This window comes from Mustela erminea, chromosome 1 (genome assembly GCF_009829155.1).
Source record: "Mustela erminea isolate mMusErm1 chromosome 1, mMusErm1.Pri, whole genome shotgun sequence".
Classification (NCBI taxonomy): domain Eukaryota; kingdom Metazoa; phylum Chordata; class Mammalia; order Carnivora; family Mustelidae; genus Mustela; species Mustela erminea.
Window position 1 is genome coordinate 189,948,941 of NC_045614.1, and position 16,279 is coordinate 189,965,219.

The following is a 16,279-nucleotide window of genomic DNA, read 5'->3' on the forward strand; positions in this document are numbered from 1 at the left end:
ACGGCTTGCACGGGGAAAAGAGAGAAGAATTCTCCAACAGAAGTCAGAGGATCTGAATCCTTTCTATTAATATGAGAAGTGATTAAGATGTGAAATTATAGGTGTGCTTGGGTGGTTCAGTGGGTTAAGCGTCCAACTCTAGGTTTTGGCTTGGGATCGTGGTCTCAAGATCCTGAGTGCAAGCCCCACATCGGGCTCTGCGCTCAGTGCTCTGTGTGCTTGGGAATCTTTCTCTCTCTCTCCCCCTCTGCCACAACCCTGGCTCATATTCACTTGCTCTTGAATAAAAATTTTAAGAAAAAGATGTTAAATTATAAATTATTTATATTAGTGTCCGAACGCCACTAAGACCTAGAAATGTTTTGGAGGAAAAGTGAGGATAATTATGTAGGTTTTTTTCTGAAATTGTTCTATTATTATGTAAAATTCAATTTCAGTAGAAGTGTCCTGCCTCTCAAATAGGAACTCTAAAGCACATACATTGATCCTCCAATATTTTTTGGAGATGGTGCTACATGGTACTGACCATAGCTTACTAGCTATAATATTGAGTGGAACTGCACTGCTCTGAGTCAACAAGAGTGTGACAAACTATTTTATGCACCAGAAGATGCAAGCAATGCTGTCACATTCATCCAAGGTCTTCGATAATGGGGTCTTGGAAATCTAAGGTTTGCAAGGAAAAAAAACCCATGTCAAACTGAATTTTTTTTCTTCTATTTCCCATTCTGAAGAAAGGGATCATAATAATAACGAGCTTAACCTATATATCTGGCAATATTGTTTTGAAGATTATTAAACATAATGTGTAAGAAATGATTCTATAAACTTATAATGTTATAATAAGCAACAATAAGACTTAGATTTTACTTGTATTTTTCATCTGATTGTATCCAACCAAACTCTAGTAGTCCATAGAGGTATCTAAGGGATCCCAAACTGTTAGACTCGAATTTCATTTTGATTTGGTTTGGGGGCACCTGGGTGTCTCAATCTGTTCAGCAACTGACTCTTGATTTTGGTTTAGGTCATGATCTCAGTGTTGTGGGATGGGGCCACACAAGGGGCTCCACACTCAGCAGGGGGTCTGCTTGTCTGTCCCCCCCCCACGAGTTCTCTCTCTCTCAAATAAATAAATAAATAGATAAAATATTTTTAAAAAATAAAGTTGATTTCTTACTATCTTTAAAAATAATAAAAAATACCATGTGTTAAGATATATTATATTTTTATATCTACTGAAGGTGCTGCCAATTTAGCTGATTTCACTCAGACCTTGAACTCAAAGTCTTACTAAGCACTGAATGCAAAATTAAAGTGCTTATTATTGCTAATCATTATATAGCATTGTAAAGTTTGCAAACCCATTCCAGACACTTTATATAGGATGGTCACGTACATTACATTGCTATTGATCCTGGACCAGAAGACTTAGACTCACTAGAATTTCTCACTAGAATTTCTGAATTTTTTTTTTTAATTGAAAGCTTGTTCACTTGTCAGAAAATAAAAATGAAGCTTGTTTACTTGTAAAATGTTGCAAATGAGAATGCTACACACATAAACTCTGGTAGGGGCAGCTGAAGCTTAGGGGCACCTGCTGTGTTGGGTAGGGCATGTCACAGTGCTATAGTTGTTTGACTAATAACAAAAAATATAACATCCATCACACCAACATAAAATTATACTATAGACTATGTTTCTATTTCATCAGTTTTACATGTTTATCATCAGACTTCTATTATCATATCTCTTTAAACACTAATTAATTATACAGCGTTGTCCCTTACATAACAGAATGGTCTTATATAATGTAATGGCTATACTCGATTTTCAACTGGAAATAGCAGCAGCATGCAATAATTCATAATGGTAAATTTTATGTTACTCTTACATTTTTAACTAATACTTAGACATCAATTCTAAAAAATTTTTTTAGACAACAATTCTAAAAAAATTTTTTTTTCCCCTAGGGGGGGAAAAAAAAAGTAAACTCAAATTTAAAATGCTTTAAAGCTTTTCTCACTCTGTAAACAAAATGTTGATAAACCTCAGAAAAAATGATCCTTCTAAATTTGTGTTTTCTTTCAATTGCCAAGAATAATAGCTTAAGACAGCATTCTTCCAGTAGCATTAAGTCTATTCACCAAAATTGATTTTTAAAGTTTAGAAACTAGCAGTTTGTTGTCTACCCGAGGCAAAAAAGTCACTTTGAGAACCTCAACCAAAGACATTTATCTTGTAAATTTTACTCTGGGTGATCATTTTTCTTCAGTTTGATCCCAAAGGCCTCACTCTACAGATGTCCTTTGGAATACTGATTTCTCATGTAGTGTGATGAGAAAGTATATAAAGGAATTCTTTCCTTGTATAAATTCAGACATGAAGATACATATTTTCCTCTTATATCATATTTTTAACCCTCCCAAAATGCTTTTTGAGTACTATTTTACAACAATGTTAACTAAGAAGTGTTGGTATTTTTAACCTAATGATTGTTCTCTTATTTTTACTACATACTATTTTTTCCAATATACATATGTACATAATAAACACACACTTAGACATTTCAATTGTTCTTCTGAACACATTACATGGTTTGCACACAGACATCAAAACATATGTTTCTTGGATTAAATTAAAGAATACAATGCTCAAACTGAAGAGAAGTGACAAAGAGCTTCTGCATTAAAACAAAACAAAACAGAAAAACCAGCTGGACAATGAAGGTCACATGAGGCCAAGCCCCAAAATGAAAGAAAATGTTCATAAGGAGGCAGTGACATGTAGAACTCTACTGTACTCAGTACTCTACATGTCTCACTGGTATCTTCTCCCGTAGACATTGACTTTCCAGATTCCGTAAAAATCTTTGTCAGAAAGAATTGCACAGATTTTGGGAAATCTAATAAAGACTTGGGTCAAGAAAAGGAGAAAAAAGGGGTGCAAGGAAGAAAAGCTTGAGTTAGGGCTCTTCCTGGATCTGAGTGTTCAACCCAAGAGCCTCCCTTCACATCCTTGTCCCCAACCTCCCCCGCTCCTGCTCTGATATTTCCTGAGAGGGAGTTTCTAGAACCAGTTTAATTCACAACAGTGGAACTGGAAAAGGAACCTAGCAAAAACTGATCAATCAAAGACTGGAATTTAGGCTGTGACTTTCCTTCTGTCCATGTAAGAATCAATAAACAAACAAAATTGGGCTTTCCCATAAGTAATGAGATTTATGGAAATTTTAAGATATTTTATTCAAAGAGAGATCATGAGAAATTATCAAATGTTTACTTTACTATAAACACAGTGCATTTATTCTTTGATTGTTCAGATTACTTTGAATAGAATAAAAAATTCACAAAAACTTCAATTTATCATGCCATGACCCATATATATTGCCTGAGATCATCAGTATATGCACAACTCATTATAAAAAAGATCTCTTTATTACTGGAAATGCAGCATTATTATATTTATTTGAAAAACAGTCCATAGGCATTGCTGCAATTTAATTTTTATTTAGCTCAAAAGACTTCCAAGTCATCAATGAATTTTGCCATTCAATACAAAGAAACATATAAAATGGGATATGAAAGTAACTACAGGGACAAAGTTCTGGATTTAATAAGTATATTATAGCCACCTATATAAAAAATTTAGGCCTTTTTTATTGACCGACTGATGTAAAAATGTATCATGTATAGAAAGTAAGTATAGTGCATCACAAGAAAGGAAATGGTATGAGCGATGGTTATTTTATTAAACTATCTTTCTTTCATTTTTATAGCAAACATATAGTAGGTTCACATAAATGGAAACAACTTGTGCATTTCAGCTCGTGTATGTTCTTTGTCTCTCAAATGGAACCCCTATATAATAAATATCTTAAGATTTTAAACCTATAGATTAAGTAAAAATTTAATTGCCTGTGTATATTTTTCTGTTACACAATTTATTCTGCCAACACTATTCTGCTGCCTGCTGGACCAGTACCACACCAGTGCTTAACTTGGTTAAAAGCAATTTAGAGTATATTAAATTATTATATTACACTTTATTTTTTTAATTTAATTTTATTTTTTCAGTGTTCCAAGATTCATTGTTTATGCAACACACCCAGTGCTCCATGCACTACACCAGGCTCATCCATCCTCCAACCCACTCCCCTTCAGAACCCTCAGTTTGTTCCTCAGAGTCCACAGTCTCTCATGTTTCATCTCTCTCTCCAGTTTCCCCCAATTCATTTTTCCTTTCCATCTTCTAATGTTTTCCATGTTGTTCTTTATGCTCCACAAGTAAGTGAAATCATATGATAATTGACTCTCTCTGCTTGACTTATTTCACTCAGCATAATCTCTTCCAGTCCCGTCGTCCATGTTGCTACAAAAGTTGGGTATTCATCCTTTCTGATGGAGGCATAATACTCCATTGTATATATGGGCCATATTGTCTTCATCCACTCATCTGTTGAAGGGCATCTTGGCTCTTTCCACAGTTTGGCAATTGTGGACATTGATGCTATGAACATTGGGGTACAGATGACCCTTCTTTTCACTACATCTGTATCTTTGGGGTAAATACCCAGTAGTGCAATTGCAGGGTCATAGGGCAGCTCTATTTTTAATTTTTTGAGAAATCTCTACACTGTTTTCCAATGTGGCAGCACCAACTTACGTTCCCACCAACACTGTAAGAGGGTTCCCCTTTCTCCACATTCTCTCCAATACTTGTTGTTTCCTGTCTTGTTAATTTTGGCCATTCTAACTGGTGTAAGGTGGTATCTCAATGTGATACACTTTGAATATCTTACAGTTTTATTTGCTGATATTTCAATGAAGCTGAAGAAAAAAGCCATTCAGAGAACAAAGTATTATATATATAAGAGTGTCTATCTAGAACAGACCTACTACATGTTGGACTGTAAAATGGTCTGTTCAAAACGCATTTCTAGGAAAGAGGAGAAGGAGGAGAGGGGAAAAAATGAGAGAAAAATAGGAGAGGGAGGAAAGGAACAGACAATGCTGAAGGAAAGGAATTTGCAAAACCGACCAACATCTTTGCCTTAGAGTATTGCTTTGTAGTCCCCACTGGGGATAATCAAGATGATGTCTTCTCTGGAATTGCATTAACACATGGAACACTCCTTCTAGCTTAAAGAAGACATTTTTTCCCCCCATGGTTCTTGTTCTATTCTACCCTGAAAACCATAAGGATTTATCTCAGCATACACCAGAAGACAGAGGAAGAGAAAAATGTAGTCCCTCTTTTTCAGAGCAAATACGGATATCAAATTACTAATTCATATGATAAGAGGCCACAAAACTACAGAGTGCAATAAAATACAGATTCGATGCAATGGAAAAATCACTGACTATTCCTTTTTATAAATTACATATTCCTCATATTTTAACATACGTCGTTGATCATCATGTTCAAATCCTGAACAAAGCAGACAAAGCAGAGTGCTATTTCAATAAAGCTATGAGTGCAGAGTCTGGAAATTTTAAGATATTAATTGCTTCTTAATGACTTACAAGATATCATTCCTTTTTGGCTATTAGTTTAACGGCTAATTGATAATGGTAAATATTCTATTTGATTAACACTGAGAAAATTAACTGCCAAAGTTGATGGTAATTACAAAACTTAATATATATATTATAAAATATACATTAATAATGTCCTCCCCAATTACAATGCTTATAATTTTAGCCTTTCCCAGAACTACTAAGTATGTTTTTAATTAATTAATTAATTAAGTAAGTATTCTATTTATGTATTTGACAACGAGAGACAGCGAGAGAGAGAACACAAGCAGGGGGAGTGGGAAAGGGAGAAGCAGGCTTCCTGCCAAGCCTGGAGCCCGATGTGGGGCTTTATCTCAGAACCCTGGGATCTTGAACTGAGCTAAAGGCAGATGATTAACAACTGAGCCACCCAGGTGCCCCTGTTTTAAATAATGTTAATAATATGGAATACTACCTATTTAATATCTCCATATGTAATACCTCTTTGAGAAAGTATTTCAATTCTTGTAAAGTCAATGTGAGTTGTTCAGTTTCCTAGGATAGTTATTTAGTAACTCAACTTCCACATACACACAAAGAACTTATCTCTTATTTTGTACGTACTTAAAGTATAGTTTAGCAGAGGGGTCTGCAAATAACAGCCTATGGGTCAAATTGGTCTGTTGTCCCATTTTCTTATGGCTAGTGAGAGAAGAGCATTATTCACATTTTTAAGTGGTAACAATTTATATAGTTAGGCACATACATAATATCCTTTATTTATAATACTTTATAATATAATAGACATATCTATTAACACTAATATAATATTATATTATATATGTGTGTGTGTACACACACACACACACACACACACACACACAGTAGACCCTTGAAGAACATGGAGGCTGGTGGCACTGACTCCCAAGGCAGATGAAAATCCACCTGTAATTTTTAACTTCTCAGAAACTTAAATACTAGTAGCCTACTGTTGACTGGAAACCTTACCAATAACATAAATAGTCAATACACATTTTATAAATGTACAACTATACACTGTATTCTTACACAAGAGTAAGATAGAGAAAGGAAAATGTTATTGAGAAAATCATAAGTAAGAGAAAATACTTTTACAGTACTGCATTGTATTTACGAAAAAAAAATCTGTCTATAAGTGGACCCACACAGTTCAAACCCATGTAGTTCAAGGGTCAAGTGTAATATACATAATATCAAATAATGTGTGTGTGTGTGTGTGTGTGTGTGTGTGTATCCCTTTCCTCTGGTATATATATGCATTTTTAGGTACACACTTTTCATCCTACATAGCCTTAAATATTCTAGCAAAGTAAGGGTGCTCTTTCACACATCATATAGTGTACCCTCACCCTACATACATTTTATACTGATTTAATATCTGAGAAAACTCAGTGTCAGGTCTAAAATGCTAAGAAACCAGTCTCGGTGGGGAGCGATTCGGACAACTGATAATCTTGCTTGCCGTGCTTGCTTCGGCAGCACACATACTAAAATTGGAACGATACAGAGAAGATTAGCATGGCCCCAGCGCAAGGATGATAATCTTTCTTGCCCATCTTGTTGTCACTATTGTCATTTGCTCAGCCGACTCAGAGGCCAGCACTGATCCATACAGAAAGAGAAGGAGACAGAAAAAGTTTGAGTAAGGGCAAGCTTGCATTTTCCAGACCAGTCAAGGTTGTAGAGGCTGAAAAGTTTGTATATGAAGCTGAGCACATACCAAAGAAAAGTGGGTACGCTATGACAGTACAAATCTTCCAGACATCATGTAGAAGATAACCTAAGTCTTTTTTTTAAAGACTTTATTTATCTATATGTAAAGAGAGAGAGAGAGAGAGTGAGCAGAGGGAGAGGGAGAAGCAGGCTCCCCGCTGAGCAAGGATCCCAATGTGGGATTTGATCCCGGGACTCTGGGATCACGACCTGAGCCAAGGGCAGACACTTAACTGACTGAGCCACTCAGGCATCCCAAGATAACCTAAGTCTTAAGAATGATTTAAGTCACTACAGGGCATAGATTTCCATTACCATATTGGTACACTTTATTTACCATCCTAGTTTTCACACCATACTCTCTTGGCTTCCAACTGATAGGATTTCTGATATCCAAATACTAAGAGCAAGAATAGATTGGTCAGAGAACACAGTGAGTTTACAGAAGTCTGCCATATTTCACTTTGGACATTTTCAAAAGAGACTTCCTATGATTTTCCAGGAGGAATTTTCAGGGAGTAGGTAATTACCAAATAAAAAAAATCAGCCATTTTCTATGCTAGATTGTGAAAACAATGTCAAATTCCCTCACTTACCTACAAGATTGTGATGAATGATATAATTAATAAAGGAATTTTCTAGTTCTATTTCATGTAGAAAGCTTAGACATTCTTCAATTCCAGGCAAATATGTTTTTAATGTGAGTATAAGAACCAAAGAAATAAACTAAAATTAGGTGCTTTCTTCAGAGGTACTGAAAATTATGTGTTTCTTTGCTAACTTATGAAAACTAAACTGTTAACCATTATGATGTATTTTTGTTTACAAGGTAATAATAATCAGTACTTCTACTTAAATCCAAATATAAACCGTATTCACATTATAATTTCAGTTCTTGAGCACAAGTTTTATAAGATGAAAGGAATCAGAGCGCAGTAGCATTTTGAGCTTATCTGAAATGGCATCAAATATAAAAGAATCTTCATATTATAAACAAAATTTCAGAAGTCAAATTAAAAGAAAATAATTTTTCTATTATTCAAAGAATTTCAATGCTGACAGGCCAACTTATTGGTAAGCTGGATTTATACTGTCACCACAGGATGGGACCACTTGAGCAGTTAAAAGCAAAAAATCTGTCATCCTTGGTGAATTGTGAAGCACAGAACATTTGGGTTATGCAAGGTATTATGGAACACATTTTCTTGCATAGACTGCAACTGCTATGTTCCTGTATGTATTCCTTTAGACCCGAGCTAGAAGGAATGCAAATGTAGAAAATTACATATATGATTGTCCAAGTTTTGCTAGTATAGAAGATTCACACTTCTTAATTCTAATACAAACAATGGGACTGAACATGCATTCTTCATTATTGCACAGCTACTGCTTCCTAGAGCTGACTGACATTTCCTTTGGACATACTTATCACCGCTGTTTGTTGATGTTACTGTTCAATTTTGGGGAGTACTTTTGTCCTTATTCCTTGGGTTTCAAATCAAAATAACCATTAAAATTGGCTTTAAAAGCAAAGATAAATTAGAAATTTAAAAATGCATATATTTTTTGGAAGATAACATTCTGATTATTTTTATATTACTTTATTCTCAAATCCAGTATTGCTACACATAAATTACATACTATTTTTTTGTATCATCTCATAAATTCACATCTGACCCTGTTAGAATCCTCAAAAATCCCCAAAGACATGCTAACTTGAATAATTGATAAAATAGAATATCTTTATTCTTAAAGTACAATAGTGATACAGAATGACACTTAGTTTTTCCCTCAAAATATTAAGTCCTAGAAAATAAAAACTGTAGGTGGGGTGAGGAAAAAGAAATGTTGTGGTAGGCTATTTTTTCCCCCATAGATAAAATGTTGCAATTAGCCTTCTCTGGTTCTATAATAGAGTGGTAAAAACTACGCAAAGAAAAATTTTTGCATATGCATATATTTTAGTATAGCATATTAAATTTTATTCTACAGGGGAGAAAGCTGGCATCTGATGAAATAGTACCTTATTATTATGCTAGAAAATATCTCTTCCATCGTTCAACCTTTTACCAACCCAGCTTGATATATTGGATTTTTAAAAATCTGTAACTTGAGAAAATCTTAAGGTAATATAAAAAATGGGTTGATGAACCTAAGAAGCACCTACATAACAAATCACACACATTCAGCTAAGAACAAGTATAGCTGTAAGATAAACATTAATTAGAGAATTAAATCCAAAGTCATAATATGTGCTTACTACCTATATTTAAAATAAGAAAGATATTTTAAGGAAATGAATCAAGATTCAAAAGAGGAAAGTCTATAAAGAGCTAATCAGATTATAAACTAAATAAATGGTTCTGCTTGGGAAGGGGTCAACTTGATGGTACCAAAATATGAAAGACACACGAGATGTATTGAATAACATGGCATTTTATGTTTGAGATTAAATTCTGCTGTCAGGTTGAAAGAATGTATGCCTATTCAAATAAGAACCTGGAGAGGACTGAAAGGTAAACACAACCTTTGGATCCCAGAGGATTACACAGGTCAACATTAGAATCTGAAATAAGGCCTAGATGAAAGTGTCAGAGAATTCTAGACTTGAGGACATTTGAATACAAGTGTTTGATAAAGGCAGTTGGGAACAGGTTTTGAACAGCCAAGATTCCCCATACAGTAAAAGGAGAGGAAGACTAGTTCACACCATGACTTCATCTCATAAATACACTACAAACTCATTCTTAATTAAGAAGTCTCAATTTCTTCAAAGTAGATGGTGGTATAGTATTGTAGTCATTAGATATTTATAAATTGTGAAGTTTTTGCACAGTAAGTCTACTGAATTCCTTTATTAACACCTATCAGATAAACTTTTTTTTTTTAAGATTTTTTATTTATTTATTTGACAGACAGAGATCACAAGTAGGCAGAGAAACAGGAAGAGAGAGAGGAGAAAGGAGGCCCCCCATGGAGCAGAGAGCCCGATGTGGGGCTCGATCCCAGGACCCTGAGATCATGACCTGAGCCGAAGGCAGAGGCTTCAACCCACTCAGCCACCCAGGTGCCCCCAGATAAACTTTTAAGATGTGTTCATTTCATGGTCTCCAGTAATCTTGGATACTGTTTCTTTCATGACCTTTTCCCACCCTGTTTCATTCTTAACTGGTCTATGCTGCATATACACATTGATCTGTAGACAAAGCATTGTCAGATGAAATCAATATATCATTCCTTTAGTATTGAGACCGCCTCTTGCTTAGTTTACTTTCATTTTTTTAAGTAGATCAATAGTGCTAAACTGATGCATTACAAACTGGGGCTATAATTAGTATCTGTCCTCAACCTCATTAACATGGGAATATGGCTTGATGGGTAGACTTTACATGGAAAAAATCTTCTGAAACTGTTAAATCTGTATTCAAAATTACCTCTAAAATATCAATGTTTTAAAAAGAAAATTATAATGGAAACAACAGCTACTTTTCACATTGCTTAATATTTACTTGGTTTGAAAAGACATTTTCTTATTAGATTAGTTTTTTAATAAACTATGATTTTAAATAAAATACTTTCCATCGATGTATCAGGAAAAGGAGTTCTTTTTGAGTGTATACTCCCTGGTCTAGAAAGAAAATAAACAGATTCATAGAGTATTTATGTAAGATACTTAGAAATAAATGTATCAATTCCAAATAAATTTTCTGACAAAATTAGCTATATTTGTTATCTATATAAAAATGCACAGTTATAATTGTAAAGAAGCACAGAAAGTTAAGAATTAACTTTTTACACTTAACATGGTTGCTTTAAAACCTTCTTTACCTACTTTTTAGTTTGTATCACAGGTTCATCTCACTGGTGACAAAAGACCAAAAGACCATAGAGCCCATTTTCCTTCAATCTCATCAATATAGTCATTAACAGGACTTCATCAATCTCACTGCACTAAGAAAATATTAAATCTTCCAAGCATATTAAAATTGATTTCATGATTTCTGGATCAAGTATTCATTATTAGGCCATTTCTCCATTTTATATGTGAAGGCATTAAAAATAATAATACTCAGACTAAGTGGCTTTAAAATAAAAGAGTGATATCCAGTGCAGCCATTATCTACGTAACAGTAATAAGGTACACAATTTATTCAGTTTGACCCTTAACACCAAAAACACTGTTACATATTGATTTGTTCTTCCTTTACCTAGGATCCAGTTGCTGGACCTCATCAACATTTCATTATACATGCCAATGGGGAACAAGAAGGAGAGTAAACAAACCCTAAACCGTCTTTGCAGTGCATTGCAGTGCATGGTTTGAGGGTCCCATAGCTTAGATATGAAATAGTTTTACTTAGTTACCATGAATGGTGTTAACATTAGGTATCTTTTAAGATTGTACCTGTTAAATGAGCTATTCGTTCAGTCCGTCAGCCAGTAAACTGGTTGATTTCAACATCTATAGAGTTGTTGTGTTACAGGACGGAAGCACGGCCTTAACTAGGAAAACATAGCCCTAGGCTGACAGATTTTACATAATTATGCACTAATTTAATTCATCTTGATTGTGATTACACCTACACATGGAAAATTTAGAGCACCTTACCTAGTCTGATCATTCTTGAAAAAAATCACATTAAGACACGACTTAAGTCCTGCTGAGAAAGAGGTCAAGATATTGTCTAATACAGGGAAGTGGTGGCCTTCTTAGCAGAGGGAAGCACATAATCAAAGAGAGGAAGAAGAATGGCATTTGGGAGGAAGTGAAAGAGACTACATAAGGCCCATGCAAGGACTGGCAGGTAACATTCACAATATTGGACTTTTTTTTGAAAAGCAAAAGGAGGTCATTACAAAGTTTCAAGGAGAAGAACGACATGAATCAGACTGAGACTGGCTTCAGGTGGACCAGATAACAAGCTGTTTCTTATTCCTGTGGAGAAATGCTGCTGCTTTGACCAGGATGGTGGCAGCATGAACAGAAAGAAGCAGATGGATTTGCAATGATATTGAGGAGAGAAAATCCACTGAATCTGTTGATGAGATCTAGAAAATAAGGGAAAAGGATGGGACAAGATTGACATTGCAATTCCCAGACTGAGGAATTTCATAACGGTGGAGACATTCACGATTATAGGAAATTAAGGAAAGTAGAATAAAACAAAACAAAACAAAAGAAAAAAAAACAACCAAAATCAAGAGCGAGCCAAATAGAAGTGTTTCCAAGTAGACAGTTGGATATGTAGCGCTGAAGCTCAGAAGATAGGTTACTCATTTTTTATGCATTTGAGTTATCAGCTTATAGAAGTTTGAAGCCATAAGTAGATGTGATTGTCTAGGGAGATCATATAGATGAGAAACTTGAGAGCACACACAACTAAGTCTAGGGGAAAGATTAGATAATTAGGATTACACCTAAGAGGGAAGAGGAGAAGAAAAAGGAAAACCATTGGAGGGGAGTCCTGGAGAGTGCCAAGCATCCTGCCTGATCATCACACAGTGATGCTACCCATTTAACATAGAATAATAATGGATAATAGAGAACTATTCAGGGAAGTCTCGTATAGGTTAGGCAACACCTAGTTTATGTTCATCTCTTTTAGCTAAGAAAATGAGACACCCAAGAGGCCCAACACCATTTTTCCTCATAGCTGCCTATAATATCCTCTTTATTTCTCCCATACTTGTTTTATTGACTCCTGCCCAGGACAAAATCTTTTAACTCACGTCCACATGGTACCTCACCCAAAGACCCACCATAAGTAGGGCCTGAGATGCAGAAAGGCTAGTAGTGGGAACAGTGGTGGTGAGATGGAAGGAAGTAAAAAGGATTCAACCCTGCAAGCAACTCCTTCATCACTAGCTTCCAATAGAGGTCAATGTACCCAAATCGAGCCACATGTCTTTACTTCCACAGTAGGCCAAAAAGCCACAGAAGAAATTAGCCCAGCTCCACTCTTATGTCTTCAGCCTATGTCCTGTCAGAGTCCCATCCTTCTTAGACCTTGTGAATCAATTCTGGCTACACAGAGTTATACCGATCACTGAATGGTGGGTTAAGGAAAATACAAGAGGGAGTTATAAGCTACAGCAAGCCAGCATATTGCTTTGGTCAAGAAAGATCCATACCTGAGCTTTGGAGTCAAAACTCTGAATGAAATTCCCCACAATTCACTCTCCTTATAATTTTAGAGATCAGTTAAGGACTACCTAGGGATAGGCAAACATTTTCTCTGAAAAGTTTGGTTTTACAGGCCAAAAGGTCTCTGTTGCAACCACTTATTTTTGCCACTGTGACCCTGAAACAACCAGAGACAATATGCTAATAATAAGCATGGCTGTGTTCCAACAAAAATTATCTTAAAAAATTAGGAGGTAGCCTGGATTTGGCCCACAAATCATGGTTTGCTAAACCCATAGCAACCTACATATCATTAGCTTTCATAACCTTCAGGTACTGAACTAAATCAAGTTGTGTGGGATAACTAAAACCTATATCTAATACTGTTTCAGTGCAAAATTATCTACCATATTGCAGAATATTGTTTACAAATGAATTTGGGAAACCTGACGACGTCACAGAGGGCACTTGCATTCCTCAGACAGAATTCACTATACACACACACACACACACACACACACACACACACAGGATTAAAAGGAAAAAAAATGCCATTCCTTGTATTTCCTATAAATTCTTTAAATGTTATCACCCTAGCTTGAAGATGAAAATGATTTTATTTTGTTTTAGAATCCCTTTAGAATCCCCCTTATTCTGGGTATATTCATTAATAAAAAAACAGAAGAGCAAAAACATTTGACAAAGATTTGATTCCAAATTGCTAAAAATAAATAAATAAATAAAAGTACAAAGCATATTGTACCTACATCACATGTAGCACAGGGAATTGTTCTGCTTTGTTTTGCTAAATATTTATAGCTATATCAATATCCAACACATGTCTCTTAATCCTTATCCTTAGTTCCAGGGTTTGAAATTCAAGGGTGTCCCTACGTCCAGTGACTGTTAGAATATTCACTCTGGTGACACTGAAACATCAGCAGCAAGCCATAAAAGTTTATTATTGAATCTGCTGTACAGACTTCCTTATAGACTGGTAGATTCCTAATATTTGACAGGAATGACAACAACAACCACTACTACAACGCACCTCTCTAAATTTAGCATAGGTCAACATCTTCTTTAGGACCAAGAATGGAAGTCAACTATCCTGCCCCCTTTCATCACTTTTATCACAGACTTTATCTTTTATGAAGCCAACTATAGATTCTTCTGTATTTGTTAACTCAGCCCATATTTATTGGTTATAAACAGTATCAGCCAAGTACTGAGCTAGATTCTGGAAACACAGGATTCAAGTAAGACAGACTCTGCTTTGGGAAGGCTCAGAGTCTAATGAGGGTGCCATTTCAGGAGGAATGTGCAAGTAAGGTCATCACTAAAAGCTGAAAAGAGAAACTTAATTTAATAGAAATCAATAATTATTTACATCTATTTTTGAACTGTGGGTGACTTCTACCATTTATTAGAAAATTATCCTGTAGAGCATGTAAAATGTTGAGTTTTCCTCATTAGTATCTCCCATAGATACTTGTTGAATGAATGGATTTTTATGTAAGTACTTCATGCTGGCCAATCACACAGCAGATCTCCATGGATGGATTTTTATATCCCTTCTCAGATATGGTATCATCAAAACCCCTTCACCCACATGTAAATTGTTGAAATCTTCTCTATCTCCATCTTGCTTCCATGTACCATCAAATCCCATCAATTATTTTGCAGATTTTCCCACATGCAACTTTCCTATCCATTGGCATTCAGACTATCGTCACCTCACATACAAAGCAATTGTTTGCTGAAGCCAGCTCATTCTGGGTCACAAGAGCCAAGTGCTAAATTTTCTGGTATTTTGTGAGTTTTTTGATAAAATATACACATTTCCCACTGGTACTAAAGCTGAAAAGTTTTCAGTTTGAAGATTGTCATTTATATAAGAACGAGAAATAGTTTAACAGTAGATCACATATTAGGGCTAATGAAAATAAGTTTAGTGGGCACAGAATTAGCAGATTAGGATGCAACTCCATTTGGCAAATTATGGTTGAACTGCAACCACAGATTGGCTATAGATATAAGAGCTAGGCAAAATCGATGAAAGCACTAGGAGATATAAGATTACAATAAAAGATATTATACCTTTTATTGTTATTTGTAAATTGTGTATTCCATATCCTCATACCAATAGAATTTAGAATAAATATGTACAGGTGGTTCTAATCTTTAAATTTTGCTCTTACCATTCTCCCAGTTTGAACTGCCCTGTCCTCCTCTCCACCTTTCAGTTTCTACTCATGCTTCAAGAATTGGTTCAAGTCCTTCCTTCCCTATAGAATTTATTCAAAACCACTAACCAAACCTGGCTTGGATTTCTACCTATCATTCAATGTCTATGCCATGTTTCCAGGCATAGGGGTAGAATTCTATGAAACATGCCTATCATTGCCCGTTCCACTACTACACACACTTGATCCAATCCCATGGGCAAAGCAGAGTGGGTAAGGGTAGGCTCTCAACTCATAGGATCTGCCCTGCTAATGCAGATGTGTCTGCTCGCTCTCTCAGCTGTTGGCGACCATTAGTGGGCCCTGGAGCCAAGAAGCCATGAAGTTGTAACTTGGATGGAGATATTTCACATCAGAGGTAAGAGGTTTAAAACATCAGAGGTAAGAGGTTTAAACAGAGAGAACTAAGAGAGAAACAAGGTTCAGAGAGAACACTGTTTCATAGAGAAGACTACAACCGAGTTTTTCAACTTTGCTACTTTCAATATTACTTTCTTTCCTTAATTCCATGAAATAATGGGGACAGCAATGCAATAAAACAGCTTTTCACATGAGCAATTTTGTATTTTTTTCATTACTTGCAACCGAAAGAGGCATGGACAGAACAAAACACTAACGTCCTTCTCTATACTAGGTTGGACTCTCTTCAGACATCAGCA

General features: G+C 35.4%; 1 protein-coding gene and 1 pseudogene across 15 annotated transcripts in view; one reads left to right on the plus strand and one right to left on the minus strand.

Moving 5' to 3' along the window:
* The window catches only part of ROBO2 (roundabout guidance receptor 2), a 1,682,217-nt gene that overhangs the window by 206,323 nt on the left and 1,459,615 nt on the right, over positions 1–16,279 (minus strand). The gene's annotated exons all lie outside the window — the stretch shown is intronic.
* On the plus strand, positions 7,001–7,099 carry LOC116581425 (annotated as a pseudogene).